Source organism: Dermacentor andersoni, chromosome 6 (genome assembly GCF_023375885.2).
Source record: "Dermacentor andersoni chromosome 6, qqDerAnde1_hic_scaffold, whole genome shotgun sequence".
NCBI classification, from domain to species: domain Eukaryota; kingdom Metazoa; phylum Arthropoda; class Arachnida; order Ixodida; family Ixodidae; genus Dermacentor; species Dermacentor andersoni.
In genome coordinates this window covers 133,126,519-133,151,806 of record NC_092819.1, presented here as the reverse complement: position 1 = coordinate 133,151,806, position 25,288 = coordinate 133,126,519, and the positions used below count along the sequence as shown (strand labels likewise).

The window sequence follows — 25,288 nt, the reverse complement described above, 5'->3', positions numbered from 1 at the left end:
TGTATTTCATGCAGTTACTTGTAGATATGTTTTCTTTAAAGAGCACGTCGAAAGTCTAGAAAAGCCAAGTAAAATCAAAGCTGCCTACTGCAATATCCGGGTGCCGTGAAAGAGAAGCCAGGTAGCGCTGGCAAGAAATAAAATATAAGTAGTACTTGGCTAAATGTCAGCATGTTCAAACAAATATTATATGGTTCGACAAATATAAATATTTGGTTGCCTTTTCTTGCAATACAATGGAATGGAATTTTCCACTTCCGTTTGTATACATAACATAGGCAAGTGTAAGTGGACAATACACCCATATCAGGCACACCTTGCTGCATTAAGAGCATATCAGTAGTGGGCAAGCATATCTTAATTTCATGGTGTTTATAATAATGGCGCATGGGATGCAACAAGAAAATGACTGTTTGCGAACCTAATTTTATATGAAGACCGAAAGTTTGCGTGTTGGTGCTCAAAATGGTCATTCCCAGCACCTCGACAGTAAAGAACAGAAAGAAAAGAACTCGACAGCAAAGCTCAAAGGAGCTGTGCTAATAATCATTGCATAGCCCTTATGAAAATGGTTATGTCCTTTATGTTTACTGTATGTTTCCCGCAGTTCACATGAGGAAATGTCCTTTATGTTTCCTCCATGTTGAAATTCGGCCACTGCTTTTATGTTTCCTTCATATGTCCTCCCTTTATGTATCCCTTATGTTACCGTACTTTATGTTTCCTCCATGTTGAAATTTGGCCACTGCTTTTATGTTTCCTTCATGTGTCCTCCCTTTATGTATCCCTTATGTTAAGGTACTTTATGTTTCCTCCATGTTGAAATTTGGCCACTGCTTTTATGTTTCCTTCGTGTGTTCTACCTTTATGCATCCTTTATATGGCCGCAGTGACTAAATCCTGTATTTTACGTAGACATGCATAGATGAAGAGTTCCGTGTACACATTTTATATTTATAAATTTTTCCTGAGTTAAAAAGTTTTGCATTGGTTTTCATTGTAAGATTACTATTCCCTACATGATGCAGCGCACGGATTGAAACTCTGCTATGGCACAGAAATTCATTCCAATTTGTTCTAAAATTACAAACTAATTAGACTTCATAGATTATTTCAGTATAACACTTGGAGTACCACTGTACGTTCCTCACTGCAGTGATGCGGTTCTAGTTGTCATTGTGACTAATATAAAATGTAATGTTTGGATGGAAAGATCAGGTTGGATCAGTGATTGCACTTTTAAAAGAAAGTTTTGACTATACTTTGCAAAGGTTTGTCTGAAACTACAAACAGTTTATTGGACTATCTGGATGTTACTTCAATTTGGCAGGTCTGCTCACAGAAGACCTCTGGAATGTGGTGCTTGGGTGAGAGCTCACAAGGTACCTGAAAAACAAAACAAAAGCCAATCTTTTTCGCTTATTCAAAAATATTCATATAAGCAAGAACAGCCCGGCCTGTATGCACACAGCTAAGAAACGTGTAGCAGTCAAAAACATATCATAAAAACATCAGGGCAACACAGAAGCTTTTAACTAATTGTTGTTTGAAACACACTGAGCTGCCAGTCCACTCAGGTATTAAACTGCTCACACATTTTTTTAAACATTATTGCAGCAGCTGCTAAGTAGTACATGACCTTTAGAAGTGGGCAACTGGCCAATAAACCTTTGTGTGCTTGCTTGTACAGATGTCTCGTAGTTATATCTCAAGTGGTTACACTGTTATGTGGCAAAATTCAGGCGGGAATAAAACCAGCTGCAAACATCAGACTACCTGGGAAATTATCACCAAAACTTAGATATCTAGTAAATAAAATGAACAATCGATTACGAAGGGTCTAAAACCTAGACCGCGATTTTGTAGCGATCCCTTTTTCGATGCTACTCCTTTTGCTCATTGATCTGACCGCCATTCCGCTATCGTTATTAACTAGAACAGCCAGCCGTGGAAGGTGGGTTATAAGAGTGGCAAACATCGAGCGCAAAGCATCGCAAGAAAATTGCATCCCTTATTAGGCAGTGCTACAAGCCACTGTCTTTAACAATCGCAGGAACTCACATCCTGTTTTTCGGATGAAAATATTAATGAAAACGAGCATCTGATTGACGTGCCTCGATTAAAAAGCAATTTCGCTGTTGTATTGTCGGTCTATATTTGCCCTACAATATAAAAGACAAATACACGAGCACGTCGAAGAACACAAACAATGCAGACAAGTTCTCGCGAAGCTGGACTTCAATCTGAACACAATCAATAAAGTAATCTTCACACAAGCTAATATCTGTTCAAGTGTCAAACATCGCAGTCGCGTGCCAACTCGCGATGCCCGTGAGACATCGACATGCATTACACACGTAACTTGCGGAAATTCATATCTACGGAAGAATTTCTTGCCGGGAAACTACCGAGAAAACAGTAACTTTCAGCGTTTACGTAAATATTTGCCCATTAAGTCCCAACAATCAGCGGTGGTAGCACATCACTGCATACAGCAAGTAAGCGGTAAGAAATAATACATTTCACGGAAACTCCCCTCGTGAAACGCTTTGCTAAATGTACACAGCAACGTGGCCAACATACGCTCCGAAAGTGTTCTGTTGTCGTTCCACAAAGCTTACTACATGAACCATAAGCTACGAGAATGCGCGCAAGCGTCAGACCTGCTTACCTTCAATGTGGTCGGCAAACGGCTCCTTCGTCTCGCAGGCACCACGCGACGATGCTCTTTCCGGCGCGAACACTGTCGAATTGCCGATGAACACCAGCGCACGAAAGCACAACTTTCAACAAATTCTTCCACGCACCATAATTCGAAGCCACAGTACCAGGTATTTCACGAGCGAACGCGGACAGGCGAGAACAAAGGCAGCTCGGACGGGCGCTGTAGTACACATAGGACACTGGCGTATCACAGGAAACATAAGGCGAAGTAATGGCGTTACACGAGTCCAGAGGTTTCCTGATGGTTAATGCACACGATACGGATCACAGTTTGTTTAGGCACTTCGAATATATGATTCAATTACCGTGTAACAGCAACGAGCACTCTCGCCGCGCACACCAACACAACGTGGCCCAGCTCAACCGTCACACTGCGGCAGCGCCGCACTGCGGTTAACAAGTGAATTTAGCCTCCGAGATCTACATTTTCTTTTAGGGCGTGCATTTTGTAAAGGCACGGCCTTCGAGATTTAAAAAACGTCTTAGCTGGAAGGAAGGCTGGTATTTAAACACAAATTATTGAGTTTAAAGTGTCTTGGTACGCTGTCTTGTTTTTTAAAGTATACACAGAGATTTCAGACGAACTGTGCGCGAACTTTTGCCGACGGACACGAGCCAATCAGCGCGCATATTGTGCCAACATGCTTGGGATGGCGGACGGTGTGCGGGCAGCCGCGATAGCTGTGAGACCCACCAATCGAAAATTCGGAATCACCACACATATACAAGCTTCTTATGGCGCCCAGTGGCGTGTTATTGAGAATGTCAGGCCTTATCTTGAATAGGTGGAACCATATTTCCTCGTAGCGTAAGGAATAAAGACGACAAAATGTGGCGATGGCTGGCCTGCAGCCGCAGCTGGAGCTTTGGCCAAAGTGAAACAGGCGCACTGCTTGCATGCTCGCATAATCAAAGACGGCCATACTCCGCAGACAACTTTCATACTCAGCCAACTCACAATTATAAATTGTTCAGTTGTACGCCCAAGCAAGCATTTACGGGATCCGCGCTGCCCTACTTCTACGCGTGCTAATATCGACACAGCAGTTAATCGTACTTGTGGTCAGCGAGGCACGGACAAAAGGAAGAAACACAACAACACGGCGCTGTTTCTTCGGAGTGTTTGTTCCTTGTTTCCGCGTTGCTTTTGCGCTGTTGCTAAAGGTACGATGAATCGTAACCAACTCGCCCACTTTGCTATCCGCTACAGCAATCACACGCAGTTTTGAAAAGAAAGGCACTTTTAGTGACTTTCTTTTCAAAAGTTTGGTTAGTGACCAAACTTTTGTGTATAATCTGTGTGAGTAGTAGAGAAAAGGTATCATGACAAGGCCGAGGGCTGAAAGAAAATAGGGTAGAAAAAGCAACATGTCAAAAAGTGCTTCGAAGACCACGGTTTTGAGGTGGAGCAGTGGCAGCGTCTCCCAATGTTCGAGCTTTCTTTTTTTCAGCTTAGAGCATCAGAAACGTTATAGATATTCAATTTCACTACATTCTTTCGAACTAGGCGTTCTGAAAGTTAGCGGCAGCTCCAGTTGAGCTTTGGAGGTGGCAGCGCTTGCATTTCCCGCTGATGGCTGCAAAGAAATCTTACGAGCGTAATATAGAGACAGTCGTAATGTACGTATTAGATATTTATGTGTAATGAGGCTATCATGAAACCACTATAACACCGCGAACAGCTACTTAAATGGTTGTATAATCATATCCGCTCACAGCAAAGCGGCGGACTGGCCGCGGAGGCGTTCGCCTCTATTGCGGTTCATGTAGCGCAAGCCATCGAACACTGCGCGTCGTGCTACCGCGTCTCTAGCCGCCGCGCAATTGTTATTTCTCTTGAGGGATTATTCGCTGCATGAGGCTTTGATGTACGTATGTACTGCTGATGGCGCGTGGTGATCAATACGGCCAAGATATATAGGGAGGGCAGGCAGGCGCACCCCCCCATGTTTTTTTTTTTTTACTTTGATACGCCAGTAGTTAAAGTGAATACATCTTTCAGGTAGACGCGACCTATCTGTAGCATGTGTAAAAAGATAATCACTGGGCGCACTCTATGTTACCTGGATGTGCACTCGAGGGAGTACACAGCCAGGTAACATAGAGTGCCCACACAGGTAACATAGTGCCCATATATATATATATATATATATATATATATATATATATATATATATATAGAAGTCAGATATGTAAATTAAGTAGATTACTTCCCAAACTGGAGGCGAAGCGGAGCATCTGCAAGACGCCTGCTATGAGAACCATCTTAAACATTCAATCAACTATATTTGATAGCCTAGCTGGCACAAAACTTTCATGAAAGTCTTGCATATTAGGTTAAATACTGCCGATTTCTGCATCTGACTTGCTACTGGAGAATAGCAGGTTGAAAAAGTAAGAAATACTTTATATATTAAGAGAATGCATAGCATAAATCATTTGTATACATCATCCTATTTCATGGCATGCTCAATTTTCCGCACAATATAGCCACAATTAGTGCCGGTCGGTATGTCTAGTGTGAGGGGGGCAAGCAGTGCCTTTTCCCTGAATCGGCCAGTGACTAACATACAGTACAGATAGCTCTAACTGTACTATTTGCAAAAGATGCTCACTGCGCACATTATGTTACCTACATGTGCACTCAAGTGCACATGTAGGTAACATATAAAGAGTGCATGCACCATATATAGATTAATGCTCTATGTTACCTACGTGTGCACTGAAGTGCACACCTAGGTAACATCCCACCGTAAACACAAAGGGCACTTCCTACAATAATTATAATAAGGGTTGTTTTCTTGGGGCAGTTGTTATGCGCACTCTATGTCACCTACATGTGCACTCAAGTGTACACTCAGGTAACACATAGCACACACCCAGTTAACATCCTGCCGTAAACATAAAGGACACATCCTAGAGGCATGATAAAGGTCACTTCCTCGAGGTATACGTTAGGATGAGTAAACATGTGGTACACACAAAGTTGGCGTCCCGGAGGTCACACAAAGGACAAGGAATCATAAAGGTCACATAGGGTACAAGAAGGAAACATAAAGGAAACATAAAGGCAATGACCATTTTCATAGGGGAGGGGCTTGAGGTATAGATATAAACAATAAAAATCGTTGCGCGACAACGTAGGCAAATCATTATTTGGGTAATGGTGGAGAGAAGGCAGTTACTGCGTGCAGGCCAAAGTCTACAAGATATTGAAAAAAAATACATGGAATAGGAAGTTCACCCGTCACGTCGGTAATAAAAAAACATAATCCGCTCTCACGTGAAGCTTGAGAGCATACCCTATTCTAGCTACTACAATATTTATTAAGTACTTTGTATACGGAGACGTAGTAAAGTCACTTCTAACTCTACAATGTTCATAAACTATTTCATATTTTACAATGTAACTGTTTGTTTGACTGAAACGTTCGAAAACGAAGTGCTATATTGGGTGCAGGGAGAACTGACATATGCACTGGATGTAAATTTGGGGAGAATAAGGACCATTTTAGGGGAAATGTGCAGGAAAACCTTGAAATATGTGGGTTAATTCTGAAACATACAAAAATTAGTTACATCTCAATTTTCTGTATAATAGGAGGCTTTCTATAGAAGCATAGAAAGTGAAAGGGCTTTCACGTGAGAAACGAATAATGTTTTATGGTGCACGCAATAGTTGAGACCACCGCATACATTGATCTCGTTGCGTTGTTGAACGTGGAAAGAAATTTTCAGTACAGGGCGTTTCTTGAATTTCGGCACCACTGAAACGTTGTTGCCTGCGCAAGCATCGAACACGTGACCTCTAGCTGTAACACTCAATGCCATAGCCCCAAGGATACCAAGGGGGTCGTTGAAAGTTCACCAGGCATTTAGAAACAAATGCATGTAATTACGTTTCGCCCGGAAACTAGACCTATCAACATATAGAAGAATATTCTTCTTTTTCTTTTTACTCGAATGTCACATCCGTAGTAGGTTCTAGGACGCGATTGTGATCGATAATTGACATCCAGGAAATTCCGGTCAACTGAGGCTAGTGTCCTTTGTATGTGCTTTGCTTTATCGTATGCGTAAATAGGCTTTCCTTTCTTTATATAAATATGAAAGCAAAATGCTTCGATTCACATCGACCAGTTCACCTACGAGGACACTCCAAAGTGACGCATCCGCCGACAGGTGAGGTAGTGCTGAATATCACACGTATTTCCTGCATTGCAATACACCGAGTCGTGCAGTACTACAGAGCCTAACCTTGAATAGTGGTATTTTAAATGTATCAAAGTACTGTGTCGTGCAGTTTTGTTCTCGAATGGTAAATTTATAATATGCTTGGGGGCAGGGAAGTGTTGTGTAGAAAGTAGGAGAGGAATCGGAAAATGTAAACATGCTCTATTGGTATACTTCACGGAGTAATGACGTTTCGAAAACGCATGCTCTATGCGCAGGTTTCAAAGATTGTTTTCAGTTATATAGCTTATCAAGTTGAGCTTGCGGAAACTATAGACGGAGAAACTTTTCAAAGCGACCTTGTGCTCCGTTATTCACGGAAAAATATTCACACATATACGAAAGTGCTTTCAGCCCTTAGTGTAGGGGGAAATAACGTGTAAGCCTGAACAGTTTATTTGTGGTACTAATGTGCTTCCGCATTATATTTTTCTGCAGCAAAAATCATCATGAACCGCCTGTTTGGAATGGACCTGCTGGTGGTGGTTGCCATCGCAATAGGTAGATATATGTAATTGCATCCTAGAGAAGGCTAAATTTTACGCTGTATGTAAATGCAAACCATCCATTAAATGGAAGAAGTTGCACGATTTATCAATCATTATAATTTAGTGTCAACAAAAGAAAATATTTCTTCCCGGAGCTGCTCTATGTTTATCATGCATTTTTATCTTTGCAGTCCACGAAATAATAAAGTAGTTTAGCAAGTTCTGTTCTGTTGTTATTCGTAGGAATAATTCGCTTAACGTTCTCTCAGAATTAAAGCGAAAAATACATTCTTTTCAATGCCCACGTTGACAACATTGCCGTTTAAATTAAGCTACTCTCAAACAACCGGGTTACCCATAATACTTCCGCTCGAATTCCTCGCTGAGACGTTCGCGATCGTCTCTTAAAGATATATTTAACTAAAGAGGGTTTGAACGCTAGCTTATTGGTATGAAATATTCGAAAACAGCGCTAAAAGCACAGATAGAAATGAGGAAGACAGGTCGAGCATTGACTGCCAGTAATTGGTTTTGGTGTACACGGGCAAATATGCAGCTTGAAAAAGAAGGCAATCTAGGACGAAGGAAAAGAGAAGGAGAATGAAAATCTTAGTTGCCAAATGGGTCTTAATATAAAGGCGAATGAATACATCACGATTAGCGTCGGCGAAATTTGTACTCCTTGTTTCTGATGGCGAGCGCAGACGCGAGTGCAGGCGCTGATGGTGCGGATGCATTACGGGCCTTCGCACTTCATTCTAAAGATTCCATAGATTTCACGAGCGCGACTGTCTCGATGCCTGCCCACATCATTGAACGTTCATTCTGCCCATCTTCCACTTCGCCGCAACTCCCTTTCCTTTGCACAAATTTACAAGTGCACGCAAAATAGTACGAACTGTTGGCAGTCAGCACTCGTACTATCTTCTTACACTCTCGTCCGCGTTTGTAACGCTCTTTTCCTCGACAGATATATTTACCAGCACTACGTATGCTCCGCGTATGCTACGTATGTTAATAAATTCTGATCGTTCAGATGAAATGAATACTGGGGCAAAAACAGTGCGCCGGCGCTTTCCTTTCTAATATTTCTTCACAACTCTCTCGAGGAAAATATAGTTTTGTTGTCGGTTACCCCAAAATAAAACAAGGATTTAGTGTTTGCGTCCTAGGAATCAAAAACGTGACACCCGCCCATGCAACAGAATACGTATCTTTCGATAAAGACGTAGTCATCATAGTTACCGATGGGTTAAGTAGGGCTAAATTTGCTTTCTTGTGCGTTTCAGTTGTGATCATCATGGCTCCAAATGAAGCTCTTGCCCTTGGCGGAGCTGTCGGAGGCACCGACGGTATTGGTCTTGCTTCCAAGAAATGAAGTATCGGCGATCCTGATTCCAACCATGGCTCTGATCTTCTCGGAAAGACCGGCTCATATGCAATAAAGAGCGAAGGGTGAAAACATTGCTTCTGTTTTTTTTTTTTTTTTTTTATTTTGAGCTGCTCAGATTCGGCAGATGTTATCACGCACGTTGTTCCGTAGGCAATTACGACGAGATTATCACATGATCATTGTGCATGTTCGTCAAACTCATTTTCTGAAGAGGGAACCAGCCAGAAATCCGGCAAGGCACGAAGAAAATTAAAGTCTTTCCACTCACTCCTCTTTCCCATTTCCATGTTATTTGAACTTTTAACTAAGATTGCGCCTATTTCCTATTTATTTCGTGAGCTTCAAAGCTTTTAGGCTATACCTTGTGTTAAGTTGTGACTGAATAATGGGAGAGGCGGCCAAACGGCATGGCTTCGCCGGTAGTCCAACCAATTTGTCACTGCTGTCGAGTTGCGGGCACGTTGTGCAGTGTTCCAGCATTGTTGTCGAGGCCTACGCCACCTCTCCGCTGTGTGTGACAGTAGGTAGTCGGGGCCGTTGCGAGCATTCAGGCTGTACTTTTACGACTCCGGCGTTTTAAAAGGGACTTCACGGCATAGTGTCACACACTAGAAAGGCACGAAATGACGTTGTTTAGTTTCTGTTGCTTAAAACATAGTGCTAGCGTGGATTTGCTCATGCAGCGTATCAGTAAACCTGCCGCTCGCGCCGTAGTGGTTGTGTGCTTATTTTAGTTTATTTGTTTGCCTGGACGGAGACTAGGGGCTAAATTATGTGCAAAATTCCAATAGTGCCAATGTTTTAAATCAATAATTTTTTACATGTTGATGACCAAGCGCATCTTTGATATCAATGCTAAACAGTCCTCTGCTGTTTACGAGAAACTTCAGTATTAACGTCTGTTAACCATATTATTATCATTATTCATAATATTAACAACATTATTAGTAGTAATGCTATTATTGGTACGTCTTTATTGAAGTCACTGTTTGGGTTCCTGTGCGAGCGATCAAAAGTGCTAGAAAATATAAAGCACATCGTGATTCCAACGCTGATTGTTAGTGAGCGCGGCCGACATTCACGCTTACTTGGTTTCCTTTCAAGCAGGGAGCTTACGACTAAATAGAAAATATTGCACGGTTACATGGCTCATATGGACATGCAATTGAAGGACTTTGTGGTATATTCATGGCTATTGATTATCTCCGGCAACCGGCAAGGAAAATTCTCTTCTACAGTAACCGTGATAGCCACGCATATATCCATGATTGCAAGGGAACCATCATATATGTATAGCTAACTTGCGCAACGTTCAACAGCTCCTAAGAATATGCCAGTATGCAAAAATCGAAAAGTGGACTATAATACCAAACAACATGAATTAACATAAGTAAGCGGTCAAAACTAGCATTGCTTTTTGCTTCTGTAGCAAAAGGCGCAGCAGCTTCGTGTTCATTTACTTTCGTGCGCTTAGTCGCTGCTTCGTTACATCCGGTCCAGTGTTTTCATTTTGTACTGTAATCCTGAACAGTTATTCACATTCTAGCTTATTCTAAGTTCGCTCGCAAGATAAAATCCGTGTGGCCAAGAAAATCGTTCGGTTCCTATATTTTAGGAGATGCTTTTCCTTTACAATAGGCAGCTTAAATATATTGAAGCAACGCTGACCGCCCACCGAGCAATTAGCGATCACTTGCTGCGCAATGTATCTTAATTTCAGTGTTCATAAGCTTAATACTATGCCCAATATTACGTATAAGCAAAGGGCGTTTTTGTCTCTACACGAGGAAGTAGGAATTTTCACGCTTGAGGAAAAAAGAAGACATGCGTCGATCACAATCGGCAAACAATGCCAGAATAGTGCCATGATCTCCCACTCATACATATTTATTACTGAGCATTACACAGCCCAGTACACTTATGTTGGCGCACACCTCTAAACGCGAGAAACTTGCCAAGCGATTGTCTGCGGCTGCAAGAGAACTTCGCCGCCTGGCGAGGTTGTCATACAAAAGCACAATTTAGTCAATGACCACAAGGATGCCCACTTGTGGCCATAGACTACGTTTTTTTTTCTATTTTTACACACACAATATATATATATATATATATATATATATATATATATATATATATATATATCAGTTTCACAGGGGGGTTGAAAAGGGGGACGGTCGCGGTTTGAAGCTAAGGTCATCAACTATATTTAGGCTGTTCAAGCGTGTATATATTTACGAGACATTACGGCTTCCTGAATGCGTAAAGGAACGGGTGCGCCCCCTTCCGCCAGTGTGGCTTTTGTAACGACCCTCAACACGGAACGGATGAGGTGAAAATTTTTCTGCGCAAACAATACTGGAAATTACTGGAAGGAACCATTCGCATGCAAGTACAAAGGACACGTCCAAGTTAGTCCTGTGCTCTTGAATTTTCTCCTGCGCGAACACTAGCTGAGACGCATCTACACTGTAAACAGGTTTGACCCTTTTAGGGAGTTTTGGCCTCGTTGCATAACTTCAGCCCTTAAGGGAGGACAATATCCTCCATTCGAACGGAGTTTTTTTTCACACCCTTGTGTTTGGTGGTGTTATGGGGAATTATGGGAGTTTTTCAATTCTCCTTTGAACACCAACCCCTGAGTGGTTGCAGGAGTCTATATGGAGAATTATGGGAGGTTTTTAATTCTCCTTTGAACACCAACCCCCGAGTGGTTGCAGGAGTCTATATGGGGAACGTTGGGAGTTTTTCATTCCTCTTTTGAACACCAGAACTATGGAAGTTCTTATGAGGAGCTTTGGGAGCTTTTACAAGTTGACATGGGTATTTTATTTTGCTTCTTATGGGAATTTATAGGAGAAGCGATGGGAGTTCTTACGTACATATTTTCGGAAACGTTTGGCTTCTTAAGGGCGTTTTGAAGGATACCTTTGGGAAATTATTTTACCTCCTTGTAGGAGTGCTTAGGTGTAAACCTGGGAGCAACCGTTCCCATATTTTGGGAGCTCTGCTTAAGGGAGCACTTATGGATAGTTTTGAGAGTTCGATTTTTGCTTTTTATGGGAACATATACGAGAATGCTTGGGAGTGAATTTTTACAGCTTTAGGGAGCTGTTTTACTAAGGGAGTTTTAAACAAATGTTTTGGGAGTGCATTTTAGCTCCTTATTAGGGCTTTTACAGGTAGGTCTGGGAGTTTATTATGCACTTTTTGGGAATTTTACGAGGTTGAAGGGAGTTCTTTTTGTGTGTGTGTTTAGTAGATTGTGTCTGACGAGTGCAAAAACCATGACAAAGCAATAAAATGTCTGGAAATTTATTGCAGTTCCAGAATCAAATGTGCCAGCATGATAGTACAATCAATGACTATTAGCATAATGAAAGTGAAATAATTCAATAAATTGGATACAAACAAGCAAACCAGTTTGACAGGAAATTCAAGCATATTGCAAGCTTCAGTACAGTTGAAAATCCACAAGTGCAGCCAAGACTGAAATTCAGCGGCTCAAAACATCATGAGCTATTGGGCAGTCCTTGCATGCATTAGAACAGGCCACATTTGTTTTTGCATGTAAAAAGCATGCTACAAAAAATGATGCAAAGGAGGCCAGACAGCACCAATGACCTAGAACATAATGAAAGTACCTTTGAATACCTATGCTATTTCTAATAGACATCTACGTACAACTTATTCTCTCATGTAACACACAGCTGCGAAGAAAAAGCAGAAGTGGTACCACCCACTCTGAATCAATTTCCTTAGCGTGCAGCACCTGAAATTCAAGCTTGCCAGCTAGAAAACATGACAAGTTCACAGCAAAATGGGCATAATGTGATAACAGTAGACAAACAGGTGATATCTCAGGCTGAAGTTAATTCAACAAGGGGACTAGTCATCAGGGAAAGAAAATCCAAGCAGACAATTCCAGCTCACACTTGCATACACAGATGTCGCTACATAGGTTTGTGTTGTGATGCCCCATGACCTAAGTCAGCATCAAAGAGGTTCATTAAAGAGTGGCACATGTGCAGTGGCACACACCCAGTGTACATACACAAGTTTGTGTCAAAAAAGTTCATTGGAGAGCTGCATCTACCCAGTGGCCCCAAGTGCTCGTAGTAGCCCCAGGGGCACATACTGAATTTCCACAAATATAAGTTTTTTTTTTTCAAAATTTCTGGCGTCAGAAGACGCCTCGCATTATATAACTGACATAGACACAAACAACAAGATCACTCATAGAAATTGGTGCCAGCAACCTGCCAAACTCCCATACTTCTACACACCTTGCTACCCCAACTAAACCCCCATGGTGAGCATTTAAACTTACCTCACCTTCTCTATGCACTCACTCATTTTGCTGGATATCCATGGAGTGGAGAAACGTGAACTATATAAATACTGCCAAGGAAAACGGTTGTTACCCTAACGAAGAAGTCCACTTCTCAAAAAAATTTCTCCACCTGACATAACACTTGTTCGACCTCTGCTGATCACCTTCAGCTGAATATTGCATATCACACAAAGCAGCAATTCAACTATAATTTTTAGTTTTATAATGAAACAAAAATTTCTTAGGATGTGAAAGAAAATATGATACAGGAACCTTTAACAGTATCCATAAGTGTGAAATTTTTACACAGGCAAAGAGGCAAACACTTTGCCACCAGGGCACACATAAGGCGTCATTACATTTTCTCTGCAAAAAGCCTTAACACCCCGACGACAGGTGGTGTTGCATGAAGCCATGCATGCATTTCAAAAAATAGGCATTTTGTATTTTCTTCTTCCGCAAGATCAAGGCAGGCAGGCTGTGATGCTGTGCAAACAGTGGTGGCCTTCAAAAGGGAAGGAATCCACACAAAAAGCCATGGTACTGTTGAGATGGCAGTGCATGATGGGGAGCATTCTGGAAAACCAAACAAAATAGATTATGTACTATTGTATTGCAAACAGACACCACATGAATATTTAAACATAGCATCCCCAATTATTCAACAGTGCTGGGCCATTAAATGCTACCACTCCAAGTGCATCTTGGCCACCTCAGATTTTAGGAAAAATTACAGCCCATTGTACAGTTGCAGACTGGATGAAGTGGAGAGTATGACGAAAGCCCGTCTGGTCGGGATGATGCATACTAAAAGGAAGAGGTCCAGACACCGACCAAAATGTTTAAAATAGTTTTTACATTTTCAAATTCAAATAAATTCAAATAACTTCAAAAATTCAAATAAGTACTTTAAACCATTTTGGTCAGTGTCCAGACCTCTTCCTTTTAAGTCGCAGAATGCACAAACAGACTACTTCGCGAAAATTTCACATGGTGTGAGTATCGTTATCTTGTAGGCTAAGGTTGAAACATCACGGCACTGACAAAGCTACAAACAAGTGTTTCTACGAATGACCACAAGGCCTTCCAGAATGTTTCATTATGTGAGATAGACCATTAATGTTTTTTATCTGCAAAGAGTATCTTCTTATTCTGACTTAAGTATAATAGACCTTCGAGCAATTTCTGAAAAGTATTTTCATCCAGCTCGGGTGGTTTATAGGCGCAAATAACCAATTTAGGAACCCCCATTTTGTAGTGAAGAAAGCTTATATTAAAAAAACCTATAGCTGCAGTGATTAAAAGCTTCTGAAATTTTGAATCAACTCTTTATGTCTGCAGAAGCTCTTTAATTAGGTATTAGGACGCCTTGCAGCACTGACAATGAAAGGAAATCATGACAACATATTACAAAAACTAATAAAATGAATGTGTTCTTGATAATATATGTTGTTGTATTATACACAGATTATACAAAACACCAGCAGTAATGTGCATATCTTCAGAGTGCACACACAGTTCACCAACGTAATAATAAATACAGGTCAACATCATAAAGCAACACATAGGTACTGGCGTTTTTCTTTCACATTGGCCTAAAAACCAATCACATGAGCATTCAGCCATCATATAAGCAGCACCTGCTTGCATGAATTCAAGGAACTTTCAGATGTGCAAAATCGTTTAGGAGCTTTTAAGCAATAGGCATGACACTACTATTATGATTAATTTGTTGCCTGTAAGTGGTAAATCAAGTGAACTGCTAGTTGTCCTTCCGGTGAAGGATATTGCAGAAAATATGAGGACAAAAAGATTATAGTAGCTATTTGGAACTCATGAATGTTAAGAAGATAATATGCAATGTTACCATGCTGACAGACAGTCAGATAAAAGATACAAAGAAAATATTATATATAGATTACACAGATGCAAGCATTCTGCTTCTTTATTGCTGCAAAACTCTGTAGTTATAGAAGTGCTTCATCCCCTGAAAAATATTTTTAGCAATACATTCACTATGGAGTTCTATTGAGGATGCATCAGATTTGCATGCTACAAGTGGTTTGAGCTGTTCACAGACAGACATCTGGCTTGTAAACGCAAGAGCATGACGAAATACTGCAAGTGCTCCAGAAAAATGCTTGCATGGCAAGGGAAATGACAAAAACAAGAATGTGGATGAAAAGACCAAACTGCCCCAAAGTCTAATTTTAGCAATGTAAGGTTTTATGAAACATAATTACAGTTCTAAGACAAAACAAAATACCAACATGATATGCAGAGAATGGGTGCTGGACATCAAGCAACCTCACTAAACAATGATTACATACATAAAAACGACACATTCGCAGGAAATTTCACAATACACGACATATAAACTATGTGATTCATGATGCACCCATGTCATACATCGTATTGTTCAAGTAACCAACTTCTTTATTCAAGACCCCTGTAGAAGGTTTGTTAATGCAGTTATTGGTTTCTTGGATGGAAAAGACCTAGTATACAAATCTGCACTTCCCTGCCTTATATTTGCAAACTGCATGTGTACAGTCACAGTTTGGCATGTTTTGCAATGTTTTGTGAGATATCCAGATGCTGTTACCACCTACATCTGTGCACAATGCTCCTGCAGCCTGCCATTACCACAAATCCTGGTCTATCCTACATAATACCCCAGTCACACGGGCACTTTCAAAGTCCTTTGAACCAAAGATTCTTTACTTCAAGGGAGAATGTGCACTGTCACACAGGCACAGCAAAGGAGCCCTACTGGAAGGGGGCTTTGAGTCAAAGGAGTGCGCGTTCGTCCTTTGAAACCTCAAGGGAATACTCCCAAGCCTAGAGGGCGTCTGACAGTGGAAAACATAATCTAAAGATATGGAAGTTCAATTTTTACCTCTTCAGAACAAGCTTATAAGTACTGAATACTGTTACTAAAGTACTAAACACTTTCGGGACACCCGCAATCTCCATCATGAAAGCGCCGGTACAGCAACACCGGTACGGCCTGTCGTCAGCAGCAACCTCGACACAACACGGTTGCCATGTGCGATTTGGTTCTTTGGTTAGTGGCTGCTAGGCATCCCAGTCTCCTTGGCTTTTTTCTGCACATCTTTCCTTGTCACTTTTGTTTTTTAGTTTTTACAGCGTTTACGTGTACCTACCGCTACCTAGCCACAACGAACGAAACAAAGCAGCTGAAGCAAAGGCAACAATGAATAATCGACGCCAATGTGTGGTGTACGAAGCGGTACACATGGTGGCCATCATTACAATAAATACATCTGTTTGTGATAAAGTAATGCCTTTACTACGTGTGCATTTTGTTTTGATGTTTCTATGTATTAGGAAAAATAAATGTTGCTGAAAAAAATGTGACAAACTTATTATAAGACGCATTGGGCCATATTTTTTTTATTACTTTCAAGGTGATGGTAGCGCTAAGGATACATTGCGGTCTCTGTTAAAAGCTTCAACGGAGACTACCTGGAGACCATGTAGCACCGACATATATCCGTTGAACTAATGTCTTTGAAAGCTCAATGCTCCTTAACTTCAAAGGACCTTTGGCATGCTCGTGTGACGGGTATAACACTTGCTGCTGAAGGCATTAAAGGCACTCAAAGGTGCCTCAAAGACAGGCTGAGCATTCTGCGCAGGTTAGCGTGTCAGCAAGGCCTGAAACACTTGCAGGAGATTGTAAAAGATGTCAATACATGGCAAAATACAACAGCACAACATACTCAGAAAATGTAAGGCTAAAATTCCACACTGATATATAAGGGCCTTCCCAGACAAACCGATAAATGCAATAGCACACCTTCTATTGAAATCTCGAATATAAAAATTGATTACTTGAAAAAGATGTACGGTACATGCAAAATAGAATGAGTGATGTATGTTATATGTCACGTATAGTCAAATTTTGCTGCAAATTTGAGCATTTCATGCATGCATATAATCGCACTCATGTACTAAAACAAGTTCATGTGTAGTGCTCATCCTGTGCATTTCATGTGTTTCATCTTATAGTGTAGTAACTATGTTTCCTAATGCCAGTAACCAACTCTCCCAGCTTTCAGCAATAGTATGCAAGATTATTTATTCTTAGAAGTATGATAGCAGGAAGAAACAAGGATAAAGACCTGTCAACAGGACTAGCATCAACTACAAGCTGATTTGGCTCCTGGATGGAAACGAGTATTAGTAATCGTAATCATTATCAATGTTTCAATGAGGGAGTGGGTGAACCCAGAACTTGCACAAATAACTACAGTAGCCACATGGCTGAACATATGAGCCGTGGGTGTTTCCCTATCTTCCAGCACATGAGGTTAGTTGCAGAGCCCCGAGAGAGCTGAGAGGGAAGTGATTGTGGTTTTCCACATTAGCAAATAAAGATCGACATGTGTCGGAAAATAATCACCATCTCTAATCGAAAACATGTAATTGTTTATAGAGCACTTATCCTCAATTCATTACACAGATTGCGTTAGGTGACTAATTTGTTTTACTACTGTTCTTAGTGCCCCATACAAGATTAACCTTTTCCATGCCAATTTTATTTTCAGAAAACCACTGAAATTTCTAAAATATTTTTATTAGCTATTCTTTGTGAAGAGTTTTTATTACTGCAATATCAGCAGTTCGTTTAAAATTTTCTGCTGCCTTTTATTAGCTGTTTTTCATGTTTTTAGGTTGCAAACAGACAAGGACGCAGAAACTGTCTACATGAAGCATATTTTTTTAAAGAAAGTCAAGCGTGCTTTTGTTATCCTCCATGAAAAATGTTATTGCAGGAAGAAAGGTGGTTAACCGAGGGCCCCTATTTTTATTATTCATATCATAAGAAGCCAACAAACACCAAGGACAACATAGGGGAAATTACTTGAGCTTAATAAATGAAATAATGAAATGATAAATTAATCGAAATGAAAGTGGATGAAAAAACAACTTGCCACAGGTGGAGAACGATCCCACAAGTTCACTTTCTTTTTTTGGGGTGGGGGCAAAAACTGAACACATAACTAATCACTGATCTATCATGCAAGTGGTGTTTGCCTATCTCAATAGTCTATATAAAGACAGAAAACTAGGCTCAGGTGTTTTTATCTCTAAAAGAAAAGACAAGCTTTTATACGGCAACCTATCAACTTGAAGCCCACGGTAGTAGTTCTCTTCTACGGCATCTAGCTGTTGAGCACGAGTCAAATAAAAATTAATGCAAATGTATTAGTGTTCCATGCTTTTAATGCATGGAAAAGGGACACTAAAGGAAATTAATGAGTTAAGTTAGATTAAAGGTTAGCCTTTTGTAATAACAAATTCATCATTTATACCAAGAACAGAGCTTTTATAAGCAAGAAAATTAGAGAACTGGAACATCAAAGGGCACCAACTAATATATTGAACCAATTTCTGTAGTTTTATTTGCCAAAACCACAATATGATTATGAGGCATGAAGTACGAGGGATTCTGGAATAATTTTGACCCCCTTGGTTACTCTACTGTGCATACAGTGCAAAACACACATGCATTTTTGCATTTCACACCTATCAAAATGCAGCTGCCACAGCTACAATTTGATTATCCACCATCAGGCTTGGCAGCGCAACACCAAACAGCCCAACTCAGAGCCCATGCTTGTCAGCAACCTTCTGCAGTGAGTGCATCACTTGGTGCTCATGAGGCAGTACTTCCAGCTGCTTCAGCTGCTTTAAAGTGTGCGCACTGCTGGCTTTTGCTGTTTTACAGCCCTTAAAGCCCAACCACAACAAAAGTTAGGGCTGCATAAAAAAATGATTCAAACAGTGTAAATACAAAACAGCATTCTAGCAATCTTGATACCGAGACTGAAATGAATGCTACAATTACCAGTAACTGGCAGTGAGGCATGACTCAGATGGCAGGGCACCTCAGTGTGGCCTACGAGATAAGGGACCACCTGCAGCTGCCTGCAGTGATAAAAACCTGGAGGCGATGTGGACTCTCGTCATAGCCACTAACCACCAGGTTCATGTGTCGTCTGCTAATACAGTATTAAAAGAATATCAAAAAGAAAATTAGATACCAGCCCCGCAGCTTTGCCAAGATGACTACAGTAGTATTTACTACTAATTTATTACCAATATAGCCAAAGTGAAATTTCATTGCATTTGGAATTTAAGCTTTTGCAGTAGGGGTTTTGAGATGTGATAATCGCAATGCTCCTGTGCTTTGTGACATTACATCACTAGATATTTGACAACGCCGTGGTTCTAAGTGTTTTTACATACATCGATATCTTGATTCTTTTACAACCTAACTCTAATATGACACATGAGAATACGGTAGATAACATTTGAAATGTCTTTAATGGGCACGGAAAAGGACTAACCTTTACACATGAGACACGCATGGTGAAAGCATTGTAAGCAAGGCTCCCACGTGTCTTTAAATAATTTTTCACCTTGGTCGGTGTCAGTTCTGTTTTTTCCCTTGACTCTTCCTAACCGGACAAGACTTCGTCAGACTCAACTTCATTAACCCATTGACAATATGCTGCATATCTTAGGTAAACATTTGATGCTCACCCTAACGCATGTTTCATGAAGTTACCAACTAAGAGCAAAGAAAGGTTAGCTACTGTATGAACCAGCCTAAATCCATGTTAAGCCCACAATTGCCCAATGTGCCTTGAATAGGCTCTAAAAATGTGTATTAACACAAGGCGCAATAGATTTTGTGCTCACGTTGGCATGTTCATAACAGCTGGCCTCCCTCACTCTCATCATCGGAATCTCAGAATCCCTACTGCGAAAACTTCAGGAGTGGAAAGCAGCAAAGGTAACAGTGCGCAGTTTGAAGCAGCCAGAGGCACTGCCTCATGAGCACAGCAGTTGCACTCACTGAAGAAGGTTAATGACAAATATGGGGCCCCATTCGTGCTGCTGGTTCCGAAGAAGCCATCTAAGCTTTTTTTCCCACGCTTGAGTGTAAAAATACAGCTGCTTTTAACAAAAGGCATGCAACACCGTTCATGAATTGTGCCATTGGAATGGTTTACCAAATAACCTCTTACTTCTGGTAAGCTCTACACAAGCCAAATTGGACGCTGCACTGATGAAAGGGCAAGAGAACATTTGCAGAATATAAAAACAAAGTAAGACCAATGTAGGTGAGCATTGTAACACATGCACTTGTCATCCACAACTTGAAATATATTCTTGGCAGAAGTAGAAACATGAATTCACAACTGATATCAGAAGCTCTTTTAATATCAAAGAATGACGTGTAATTATTCTTTTTTTTTCTATTTCTCACAAGTATGTGTATGAATGTTTTTTGCTTTCGGTTTACACAGGTTGCTACACCTCAATTTGTTTGACCCTGTTCCCTTCTTTGCAATCTTTCCTCCCTCCCCCTCTTTTATGAACTTCCAGAGAGATTATATGAATAGTTCCTGCTTTCTTAGAAAACATGGCACACACGCGGTGGATGTGGAACATCCTTTCTGCTGCAGGCATCACAAGTACGTGATCTTTTTGGGTGAAGGCAACTGGTCAATAAAGCCCCACATGCCAACTGAAGGCATCAATGTTGCTGGAATCGAGACCCTTGTTATGTAATGAACGAGAAGAAAGCAGGTTAACCGAGGGGCCCGATTTTTATTAATCATAAGACGCCAACAAACAAAGGCACCAAGGACAACACAGGAAAAATTACTTGTACTTACTAATTGAAATAAAGAAATTATAACTTAACGGAACTGAAAGTGGATGAAGAAACAACTTCCCGCAGGTGGGGAACGATTCCACATCTACGCATTACGTGTGTGATGCTCTACCGATCGAGCTAACACAGCACCGTCTTCCTATCTATTTTCTGGGGTATTTATGTTACTACTAGAACTAACCCTGGGATTGTTAGCCAGTGCCACCACTCACAAACCTTGGCGATATGTAGAGCATCCTTTCTGTCGCAGGCATCACGAGTATGTGATCTTTTTGGGTGAAGGCAATTGGTCAATAAACCCACACGTAGTACCTGAAGGCACCAATGTTGCCAGATTCGAGACCCTCGTTATGTAATGAACGAGAAGGGGGTTAACCAAGGGGCCCGATTTTTTACTGCTGGTGTAGTACACACTTTCCTGCGTTTAGGGTGATGCCAGCTTCTTGCAGGTGCTGAAGTACTTTGTGCAGTCGTGCATCATGTTCTGTCTTCGTGCGGCCAAACACTATTATGTCGTCTTGCAGACATGCTTGGCCGTCCAGGCCTTCTAGCAGTCTTAGCATTTCCCAGTGGAAAAATTCAGTTGCTGTGGAAATTCTGAAGGACAATCACAGGAACTTAAAATGGCCAAGTGGCATCAGGAAAGTGTTGTACCTCTGGGACTCAGGTAACCAGTAACCAATATCCGGCTATAGCATCAAGTTTGCTAAACCAGGCAGCTCCGGTGAGTTTGGCCAGGAAATCATTGATGGTGGGCACTAAGACTCATTCTCACAGAATGTTCTATTTTAACCCTCCAAAGTCACTGCAGATTTGAAGCTCGCCTCCTTTATTTTTAGCCACTACCATAGGTGCATGCCACTCTGTGGTTTCTTCGACCTTTATGATGACGCCCAGGCTCTCCGTTCTCTCCAACTCACATTTGGACACTCGGCAACATGGGCAGAGGTACTCGCCCCGAGTACATAATAGCACACCGCTTGGCATCAGGGAGTAGCGATATATTGTAATCGGTCCTGAGAAGGTAGGCTCAGGTCTGTAGCCAGGTAGAGGTAGTGGCATAAAATGTTGGCTGGGTCGCTGACCTTGCCTTTTGACTCCGCTACTTCTAGGAGACTTGGTTGGACATTGAAGGATTTGATTGCGGGGTGACGTCAAAAAGTGCGTCATGCAGCTTGTCTATTACATAAATTTGTTCTTGACACAACCAGCCATTTCAGCACACGGTAGCAGTCTAACCGTTGCTTTTTTTGGTCCTGCCGGGTCCGAGCAGCTGTTCTTTTGCTTGCTTCAGGTTTCCCGTGACTTGTTCGTCGTAGAGGCTTGTTGGCATGGCAGTCACATCTGCACCAGTGTCTACCGTGAAGCCATTGACCATCACATTGATTTTTCATGGCCCAGGATCCTGTTGGTCAGTTAATTGTCCAAGTAAACCTCTTCCAAAACAGCTTGGTATGTGCATTTTGTTCTGCTTTTTGGAAGCGGAAAAGCATATGGCAGCTGTGTTCCTTTTTACTGCAGGCACTGCATGTTTTGCCATTCGCCGTGCACATAGTGTGTGATGGTGAACCATAGGTGTCTTGTTGAGCCATACCACTTGCATGTCAGCGCAGTTTGGTCACGCTGGTTTTTACGAGAATTATTTGACTTTCCTTTGCTCTTCGAGAAGCTGTGCATGGTGTCTACAGCTTCAAGTGATTGTAGCTGTGGCCGTAGGTCCTTTTGCTGCTGTTTGATTGTTGCCGCCATGTTGCGAGCAGCGTTGACAGCGGCTTCCAGAGTAAGCTCAGCATTAAGTTGCAGCTTCTCACCTACGTGTCTGTGGGACCGACCACGAGTCTATCACAGATCAGTTCCTCTTTCAGGGCACTGTACTCAGAGGCTTCAGCTAGCCTGAAGAGTTCGGTGATGAACATATCGGCTGTCTCATGCACGTCTTGCTTCTGGCTGTTGAACTTTGCACACTCGTATATCATGTTCATCCGTGTCAGGAAATTTTTTATGAACAGTTGCATTACTGTGTTGTAGTCGAGTTTCTCAGCATCACAGAGCCTGAGCAAGGCTAGGACGTCTTTGGCTTCATGACCCATGGCATAAATGAGTGTGTTCACCTGCGTCTCGTCGTCGTCTCTAGTCTGGAGATAGCTCTATAGCCCTCCCTTCTTGTGAGCCACCGTTTCTACTCCTCAAGCTGCCGAAAATCAAGTTTTTCCGGCAGTTTGACGACGAACGAGTTTAGTGGAGCTGCGTGCTGGGCTGTGGACACTGTAGGTGAAGCCATGGGTAGCAAAGTTTCGTATTCACCGCAGTGCGCTGTGATGTAGACTTCTACTTGCGTGGTGCATTTCTCACAGCGTTGTCGAGTATCCCACCGTTGCCTCCATGTCATGGTCGGGTGACGAGCATACGTGATTGACAAAACGTAAGTGTTAACTGGAACTGTTTACTAGGTTGTGTATGCAAAACAAGCACGGCTACATGCCGGCTCGGCTTACACGGTCTGGTCCGCTCTCCCAGAGGCGTTGTTCCGCATCTTACATGACCGTGTACATAGCGCCATCTCGTTGCGGTAGCTCGCATGACACAGTGCACCAGTGTAACTCAATGGACAGCAACTTCAAAAAAAGTATATTTCGGAAGGCTGCCCAAGTTTAAACAACTGTCAGTTAATGTTAAGGCGATTTGCCCTCTTATTAACATGCACATTTACGCCACTAGACCATAACCTCATTGCTACATTATAGCACAGTTTTGGTCCGAATTAAAACACTGATATAACACAGCGGAAAAGTTACGAATAAGTGCCATAAATACGAAGAATATTAGAAGGGCATACACTATCATTCTTGCTAACTGCTCATTTGTTGAAATTCTGGCAGTCTTCTGAATTATAATTTTTAAACGTGCTGCCCATTGAGTTATGATAATGCATTGCGGTGAAATTTGATAGATGGCCGCAGAGCCAATTCAACATTTCAGTTTCAACCACAGCTAGTTACCCCTATGCTTTTCTTGGCTTCATATGGTCGTGATTTTAAAAAAATGAAGCCCGTTTTCCTTCTCATTCATTCATGCGAGGGTTTGAAACCTCATAGCTTTGATGCCTTTAGGTAGCATGCATGGGTTTATTAACCACATGCCTGCTCTCTTCAGTTCAGGTGTTACGCGACACCATTGTGCAAAAAAAGATGTTCCACATCTGCCCACCATGGCTCTAAATGGCGCTGGCTAACACTCCCAGGGCATAAATACCATAAATACCCAAGTTAGCACAATTGGTAGTGCATCGCGTGTGTACTGCAAAGGTTGTGGGTTCAGTCACCACCACAGACAAGGTCCTTTCGTCTGCTTTCATGACTTTCTTTCAATATTTTCTACATTTCAATTTCAACCACAGCTAATTACACCAACGCTTTTCTTGGCTTAATTGCCTGCGACCTTTATATAATCAGCAAAAATAAGGTTACAAGAAAATTAAAATAAATAAGTGGAGGACAGGGTCATCGGTGTTCAAAGAAGCACCTTCCTTTTTGTATCGTTAACCAACATGTGCGCCCAATAGGTAACTCCTCTACCTGCACATCGAATGACAATGCAAGAGATGCAGCTGGAACCCACAGTCAAATATATGTACAGCATACCAATGCATCTCTCCTCCGAAGGTAGTGAAGAGCACAGGTGCCTGTAGAGTTGCGTGCCACGGTTCCTCTTGCCAACCCATGGAAAGGAGCATAAGTGATGCTGTAGAGCTTGCTCCTTCAAGCAGTGTTCAGGTATCCATTCATAATCCTGCATGTAGTGTCCAATGTATTGTAGATATCAAGACAGCTTCAGTCCTGCAGCAAATAAAGTGATCAGTTCTAACCAAAATGTTGAGATGTAGGCACTTTGGCAGGCGGATGTTACATGTTGAAGTTTCTGGGATGCCAGTGATAATTTCATTAAACATTATATGGGCCACTCATACAGGGATGGAAGCAGTCAAAGAAGTTTTGGAGCAGCTCTGGGAGGTGGCAAATTTGACACACTGGAGCATGAATTGCCCGTTTTCGAGCAGTAAATACATGTTTACATGAGTAGCTTGGTAGAGGTCAATGAGTGAAATACAGGTATATGAAGAAAAGGTGTTCCTTATTTTACTTTACAGAGCACTATTTGATTATGGCAGATCAGTTCTGTGGAAGCCTGCAAGGCAAGTAAAATTCATGACAGGAAAAATTTTCACCCACCCTACTTTAGCATGAAGCTACGAAGGAGACCTGTACAGGTTTCTCGGAAACCACCACTAAATTACATACTGGATATGACAACTAACTGTGGCCAAGAAAAAAATTGAGTGCTTTCCGTGAACATCACCCACTCTATGTTGATAGGTTTATGTTTGTGCTACTCAAGTTTTTTTT

General features: G+C 41.6%; 1 long non-coding RNA gene across 1 annotated transcript; it reads right to left on the bottom strand.

The window, feature by feature from the left end:
• Positions 1-12,134: 12,134 nt before the first annotated feature.
• On the bottom strand, positions 12,135-24,697 carry LOC140218807 (uncharacterized). Its single transcript, XR_011894998.1, has 2 exons — positions 24,527-24,697; positions 12,135-13,744 (listed from the first exon to the last, which is right to left on the bottom strand). It is a non-coding gene; the product is annotated as an uncharacterized lncRNA (long non-coding RNA).
• Positions 24,698-25,288: the final 591 nt, after the last annotated feature.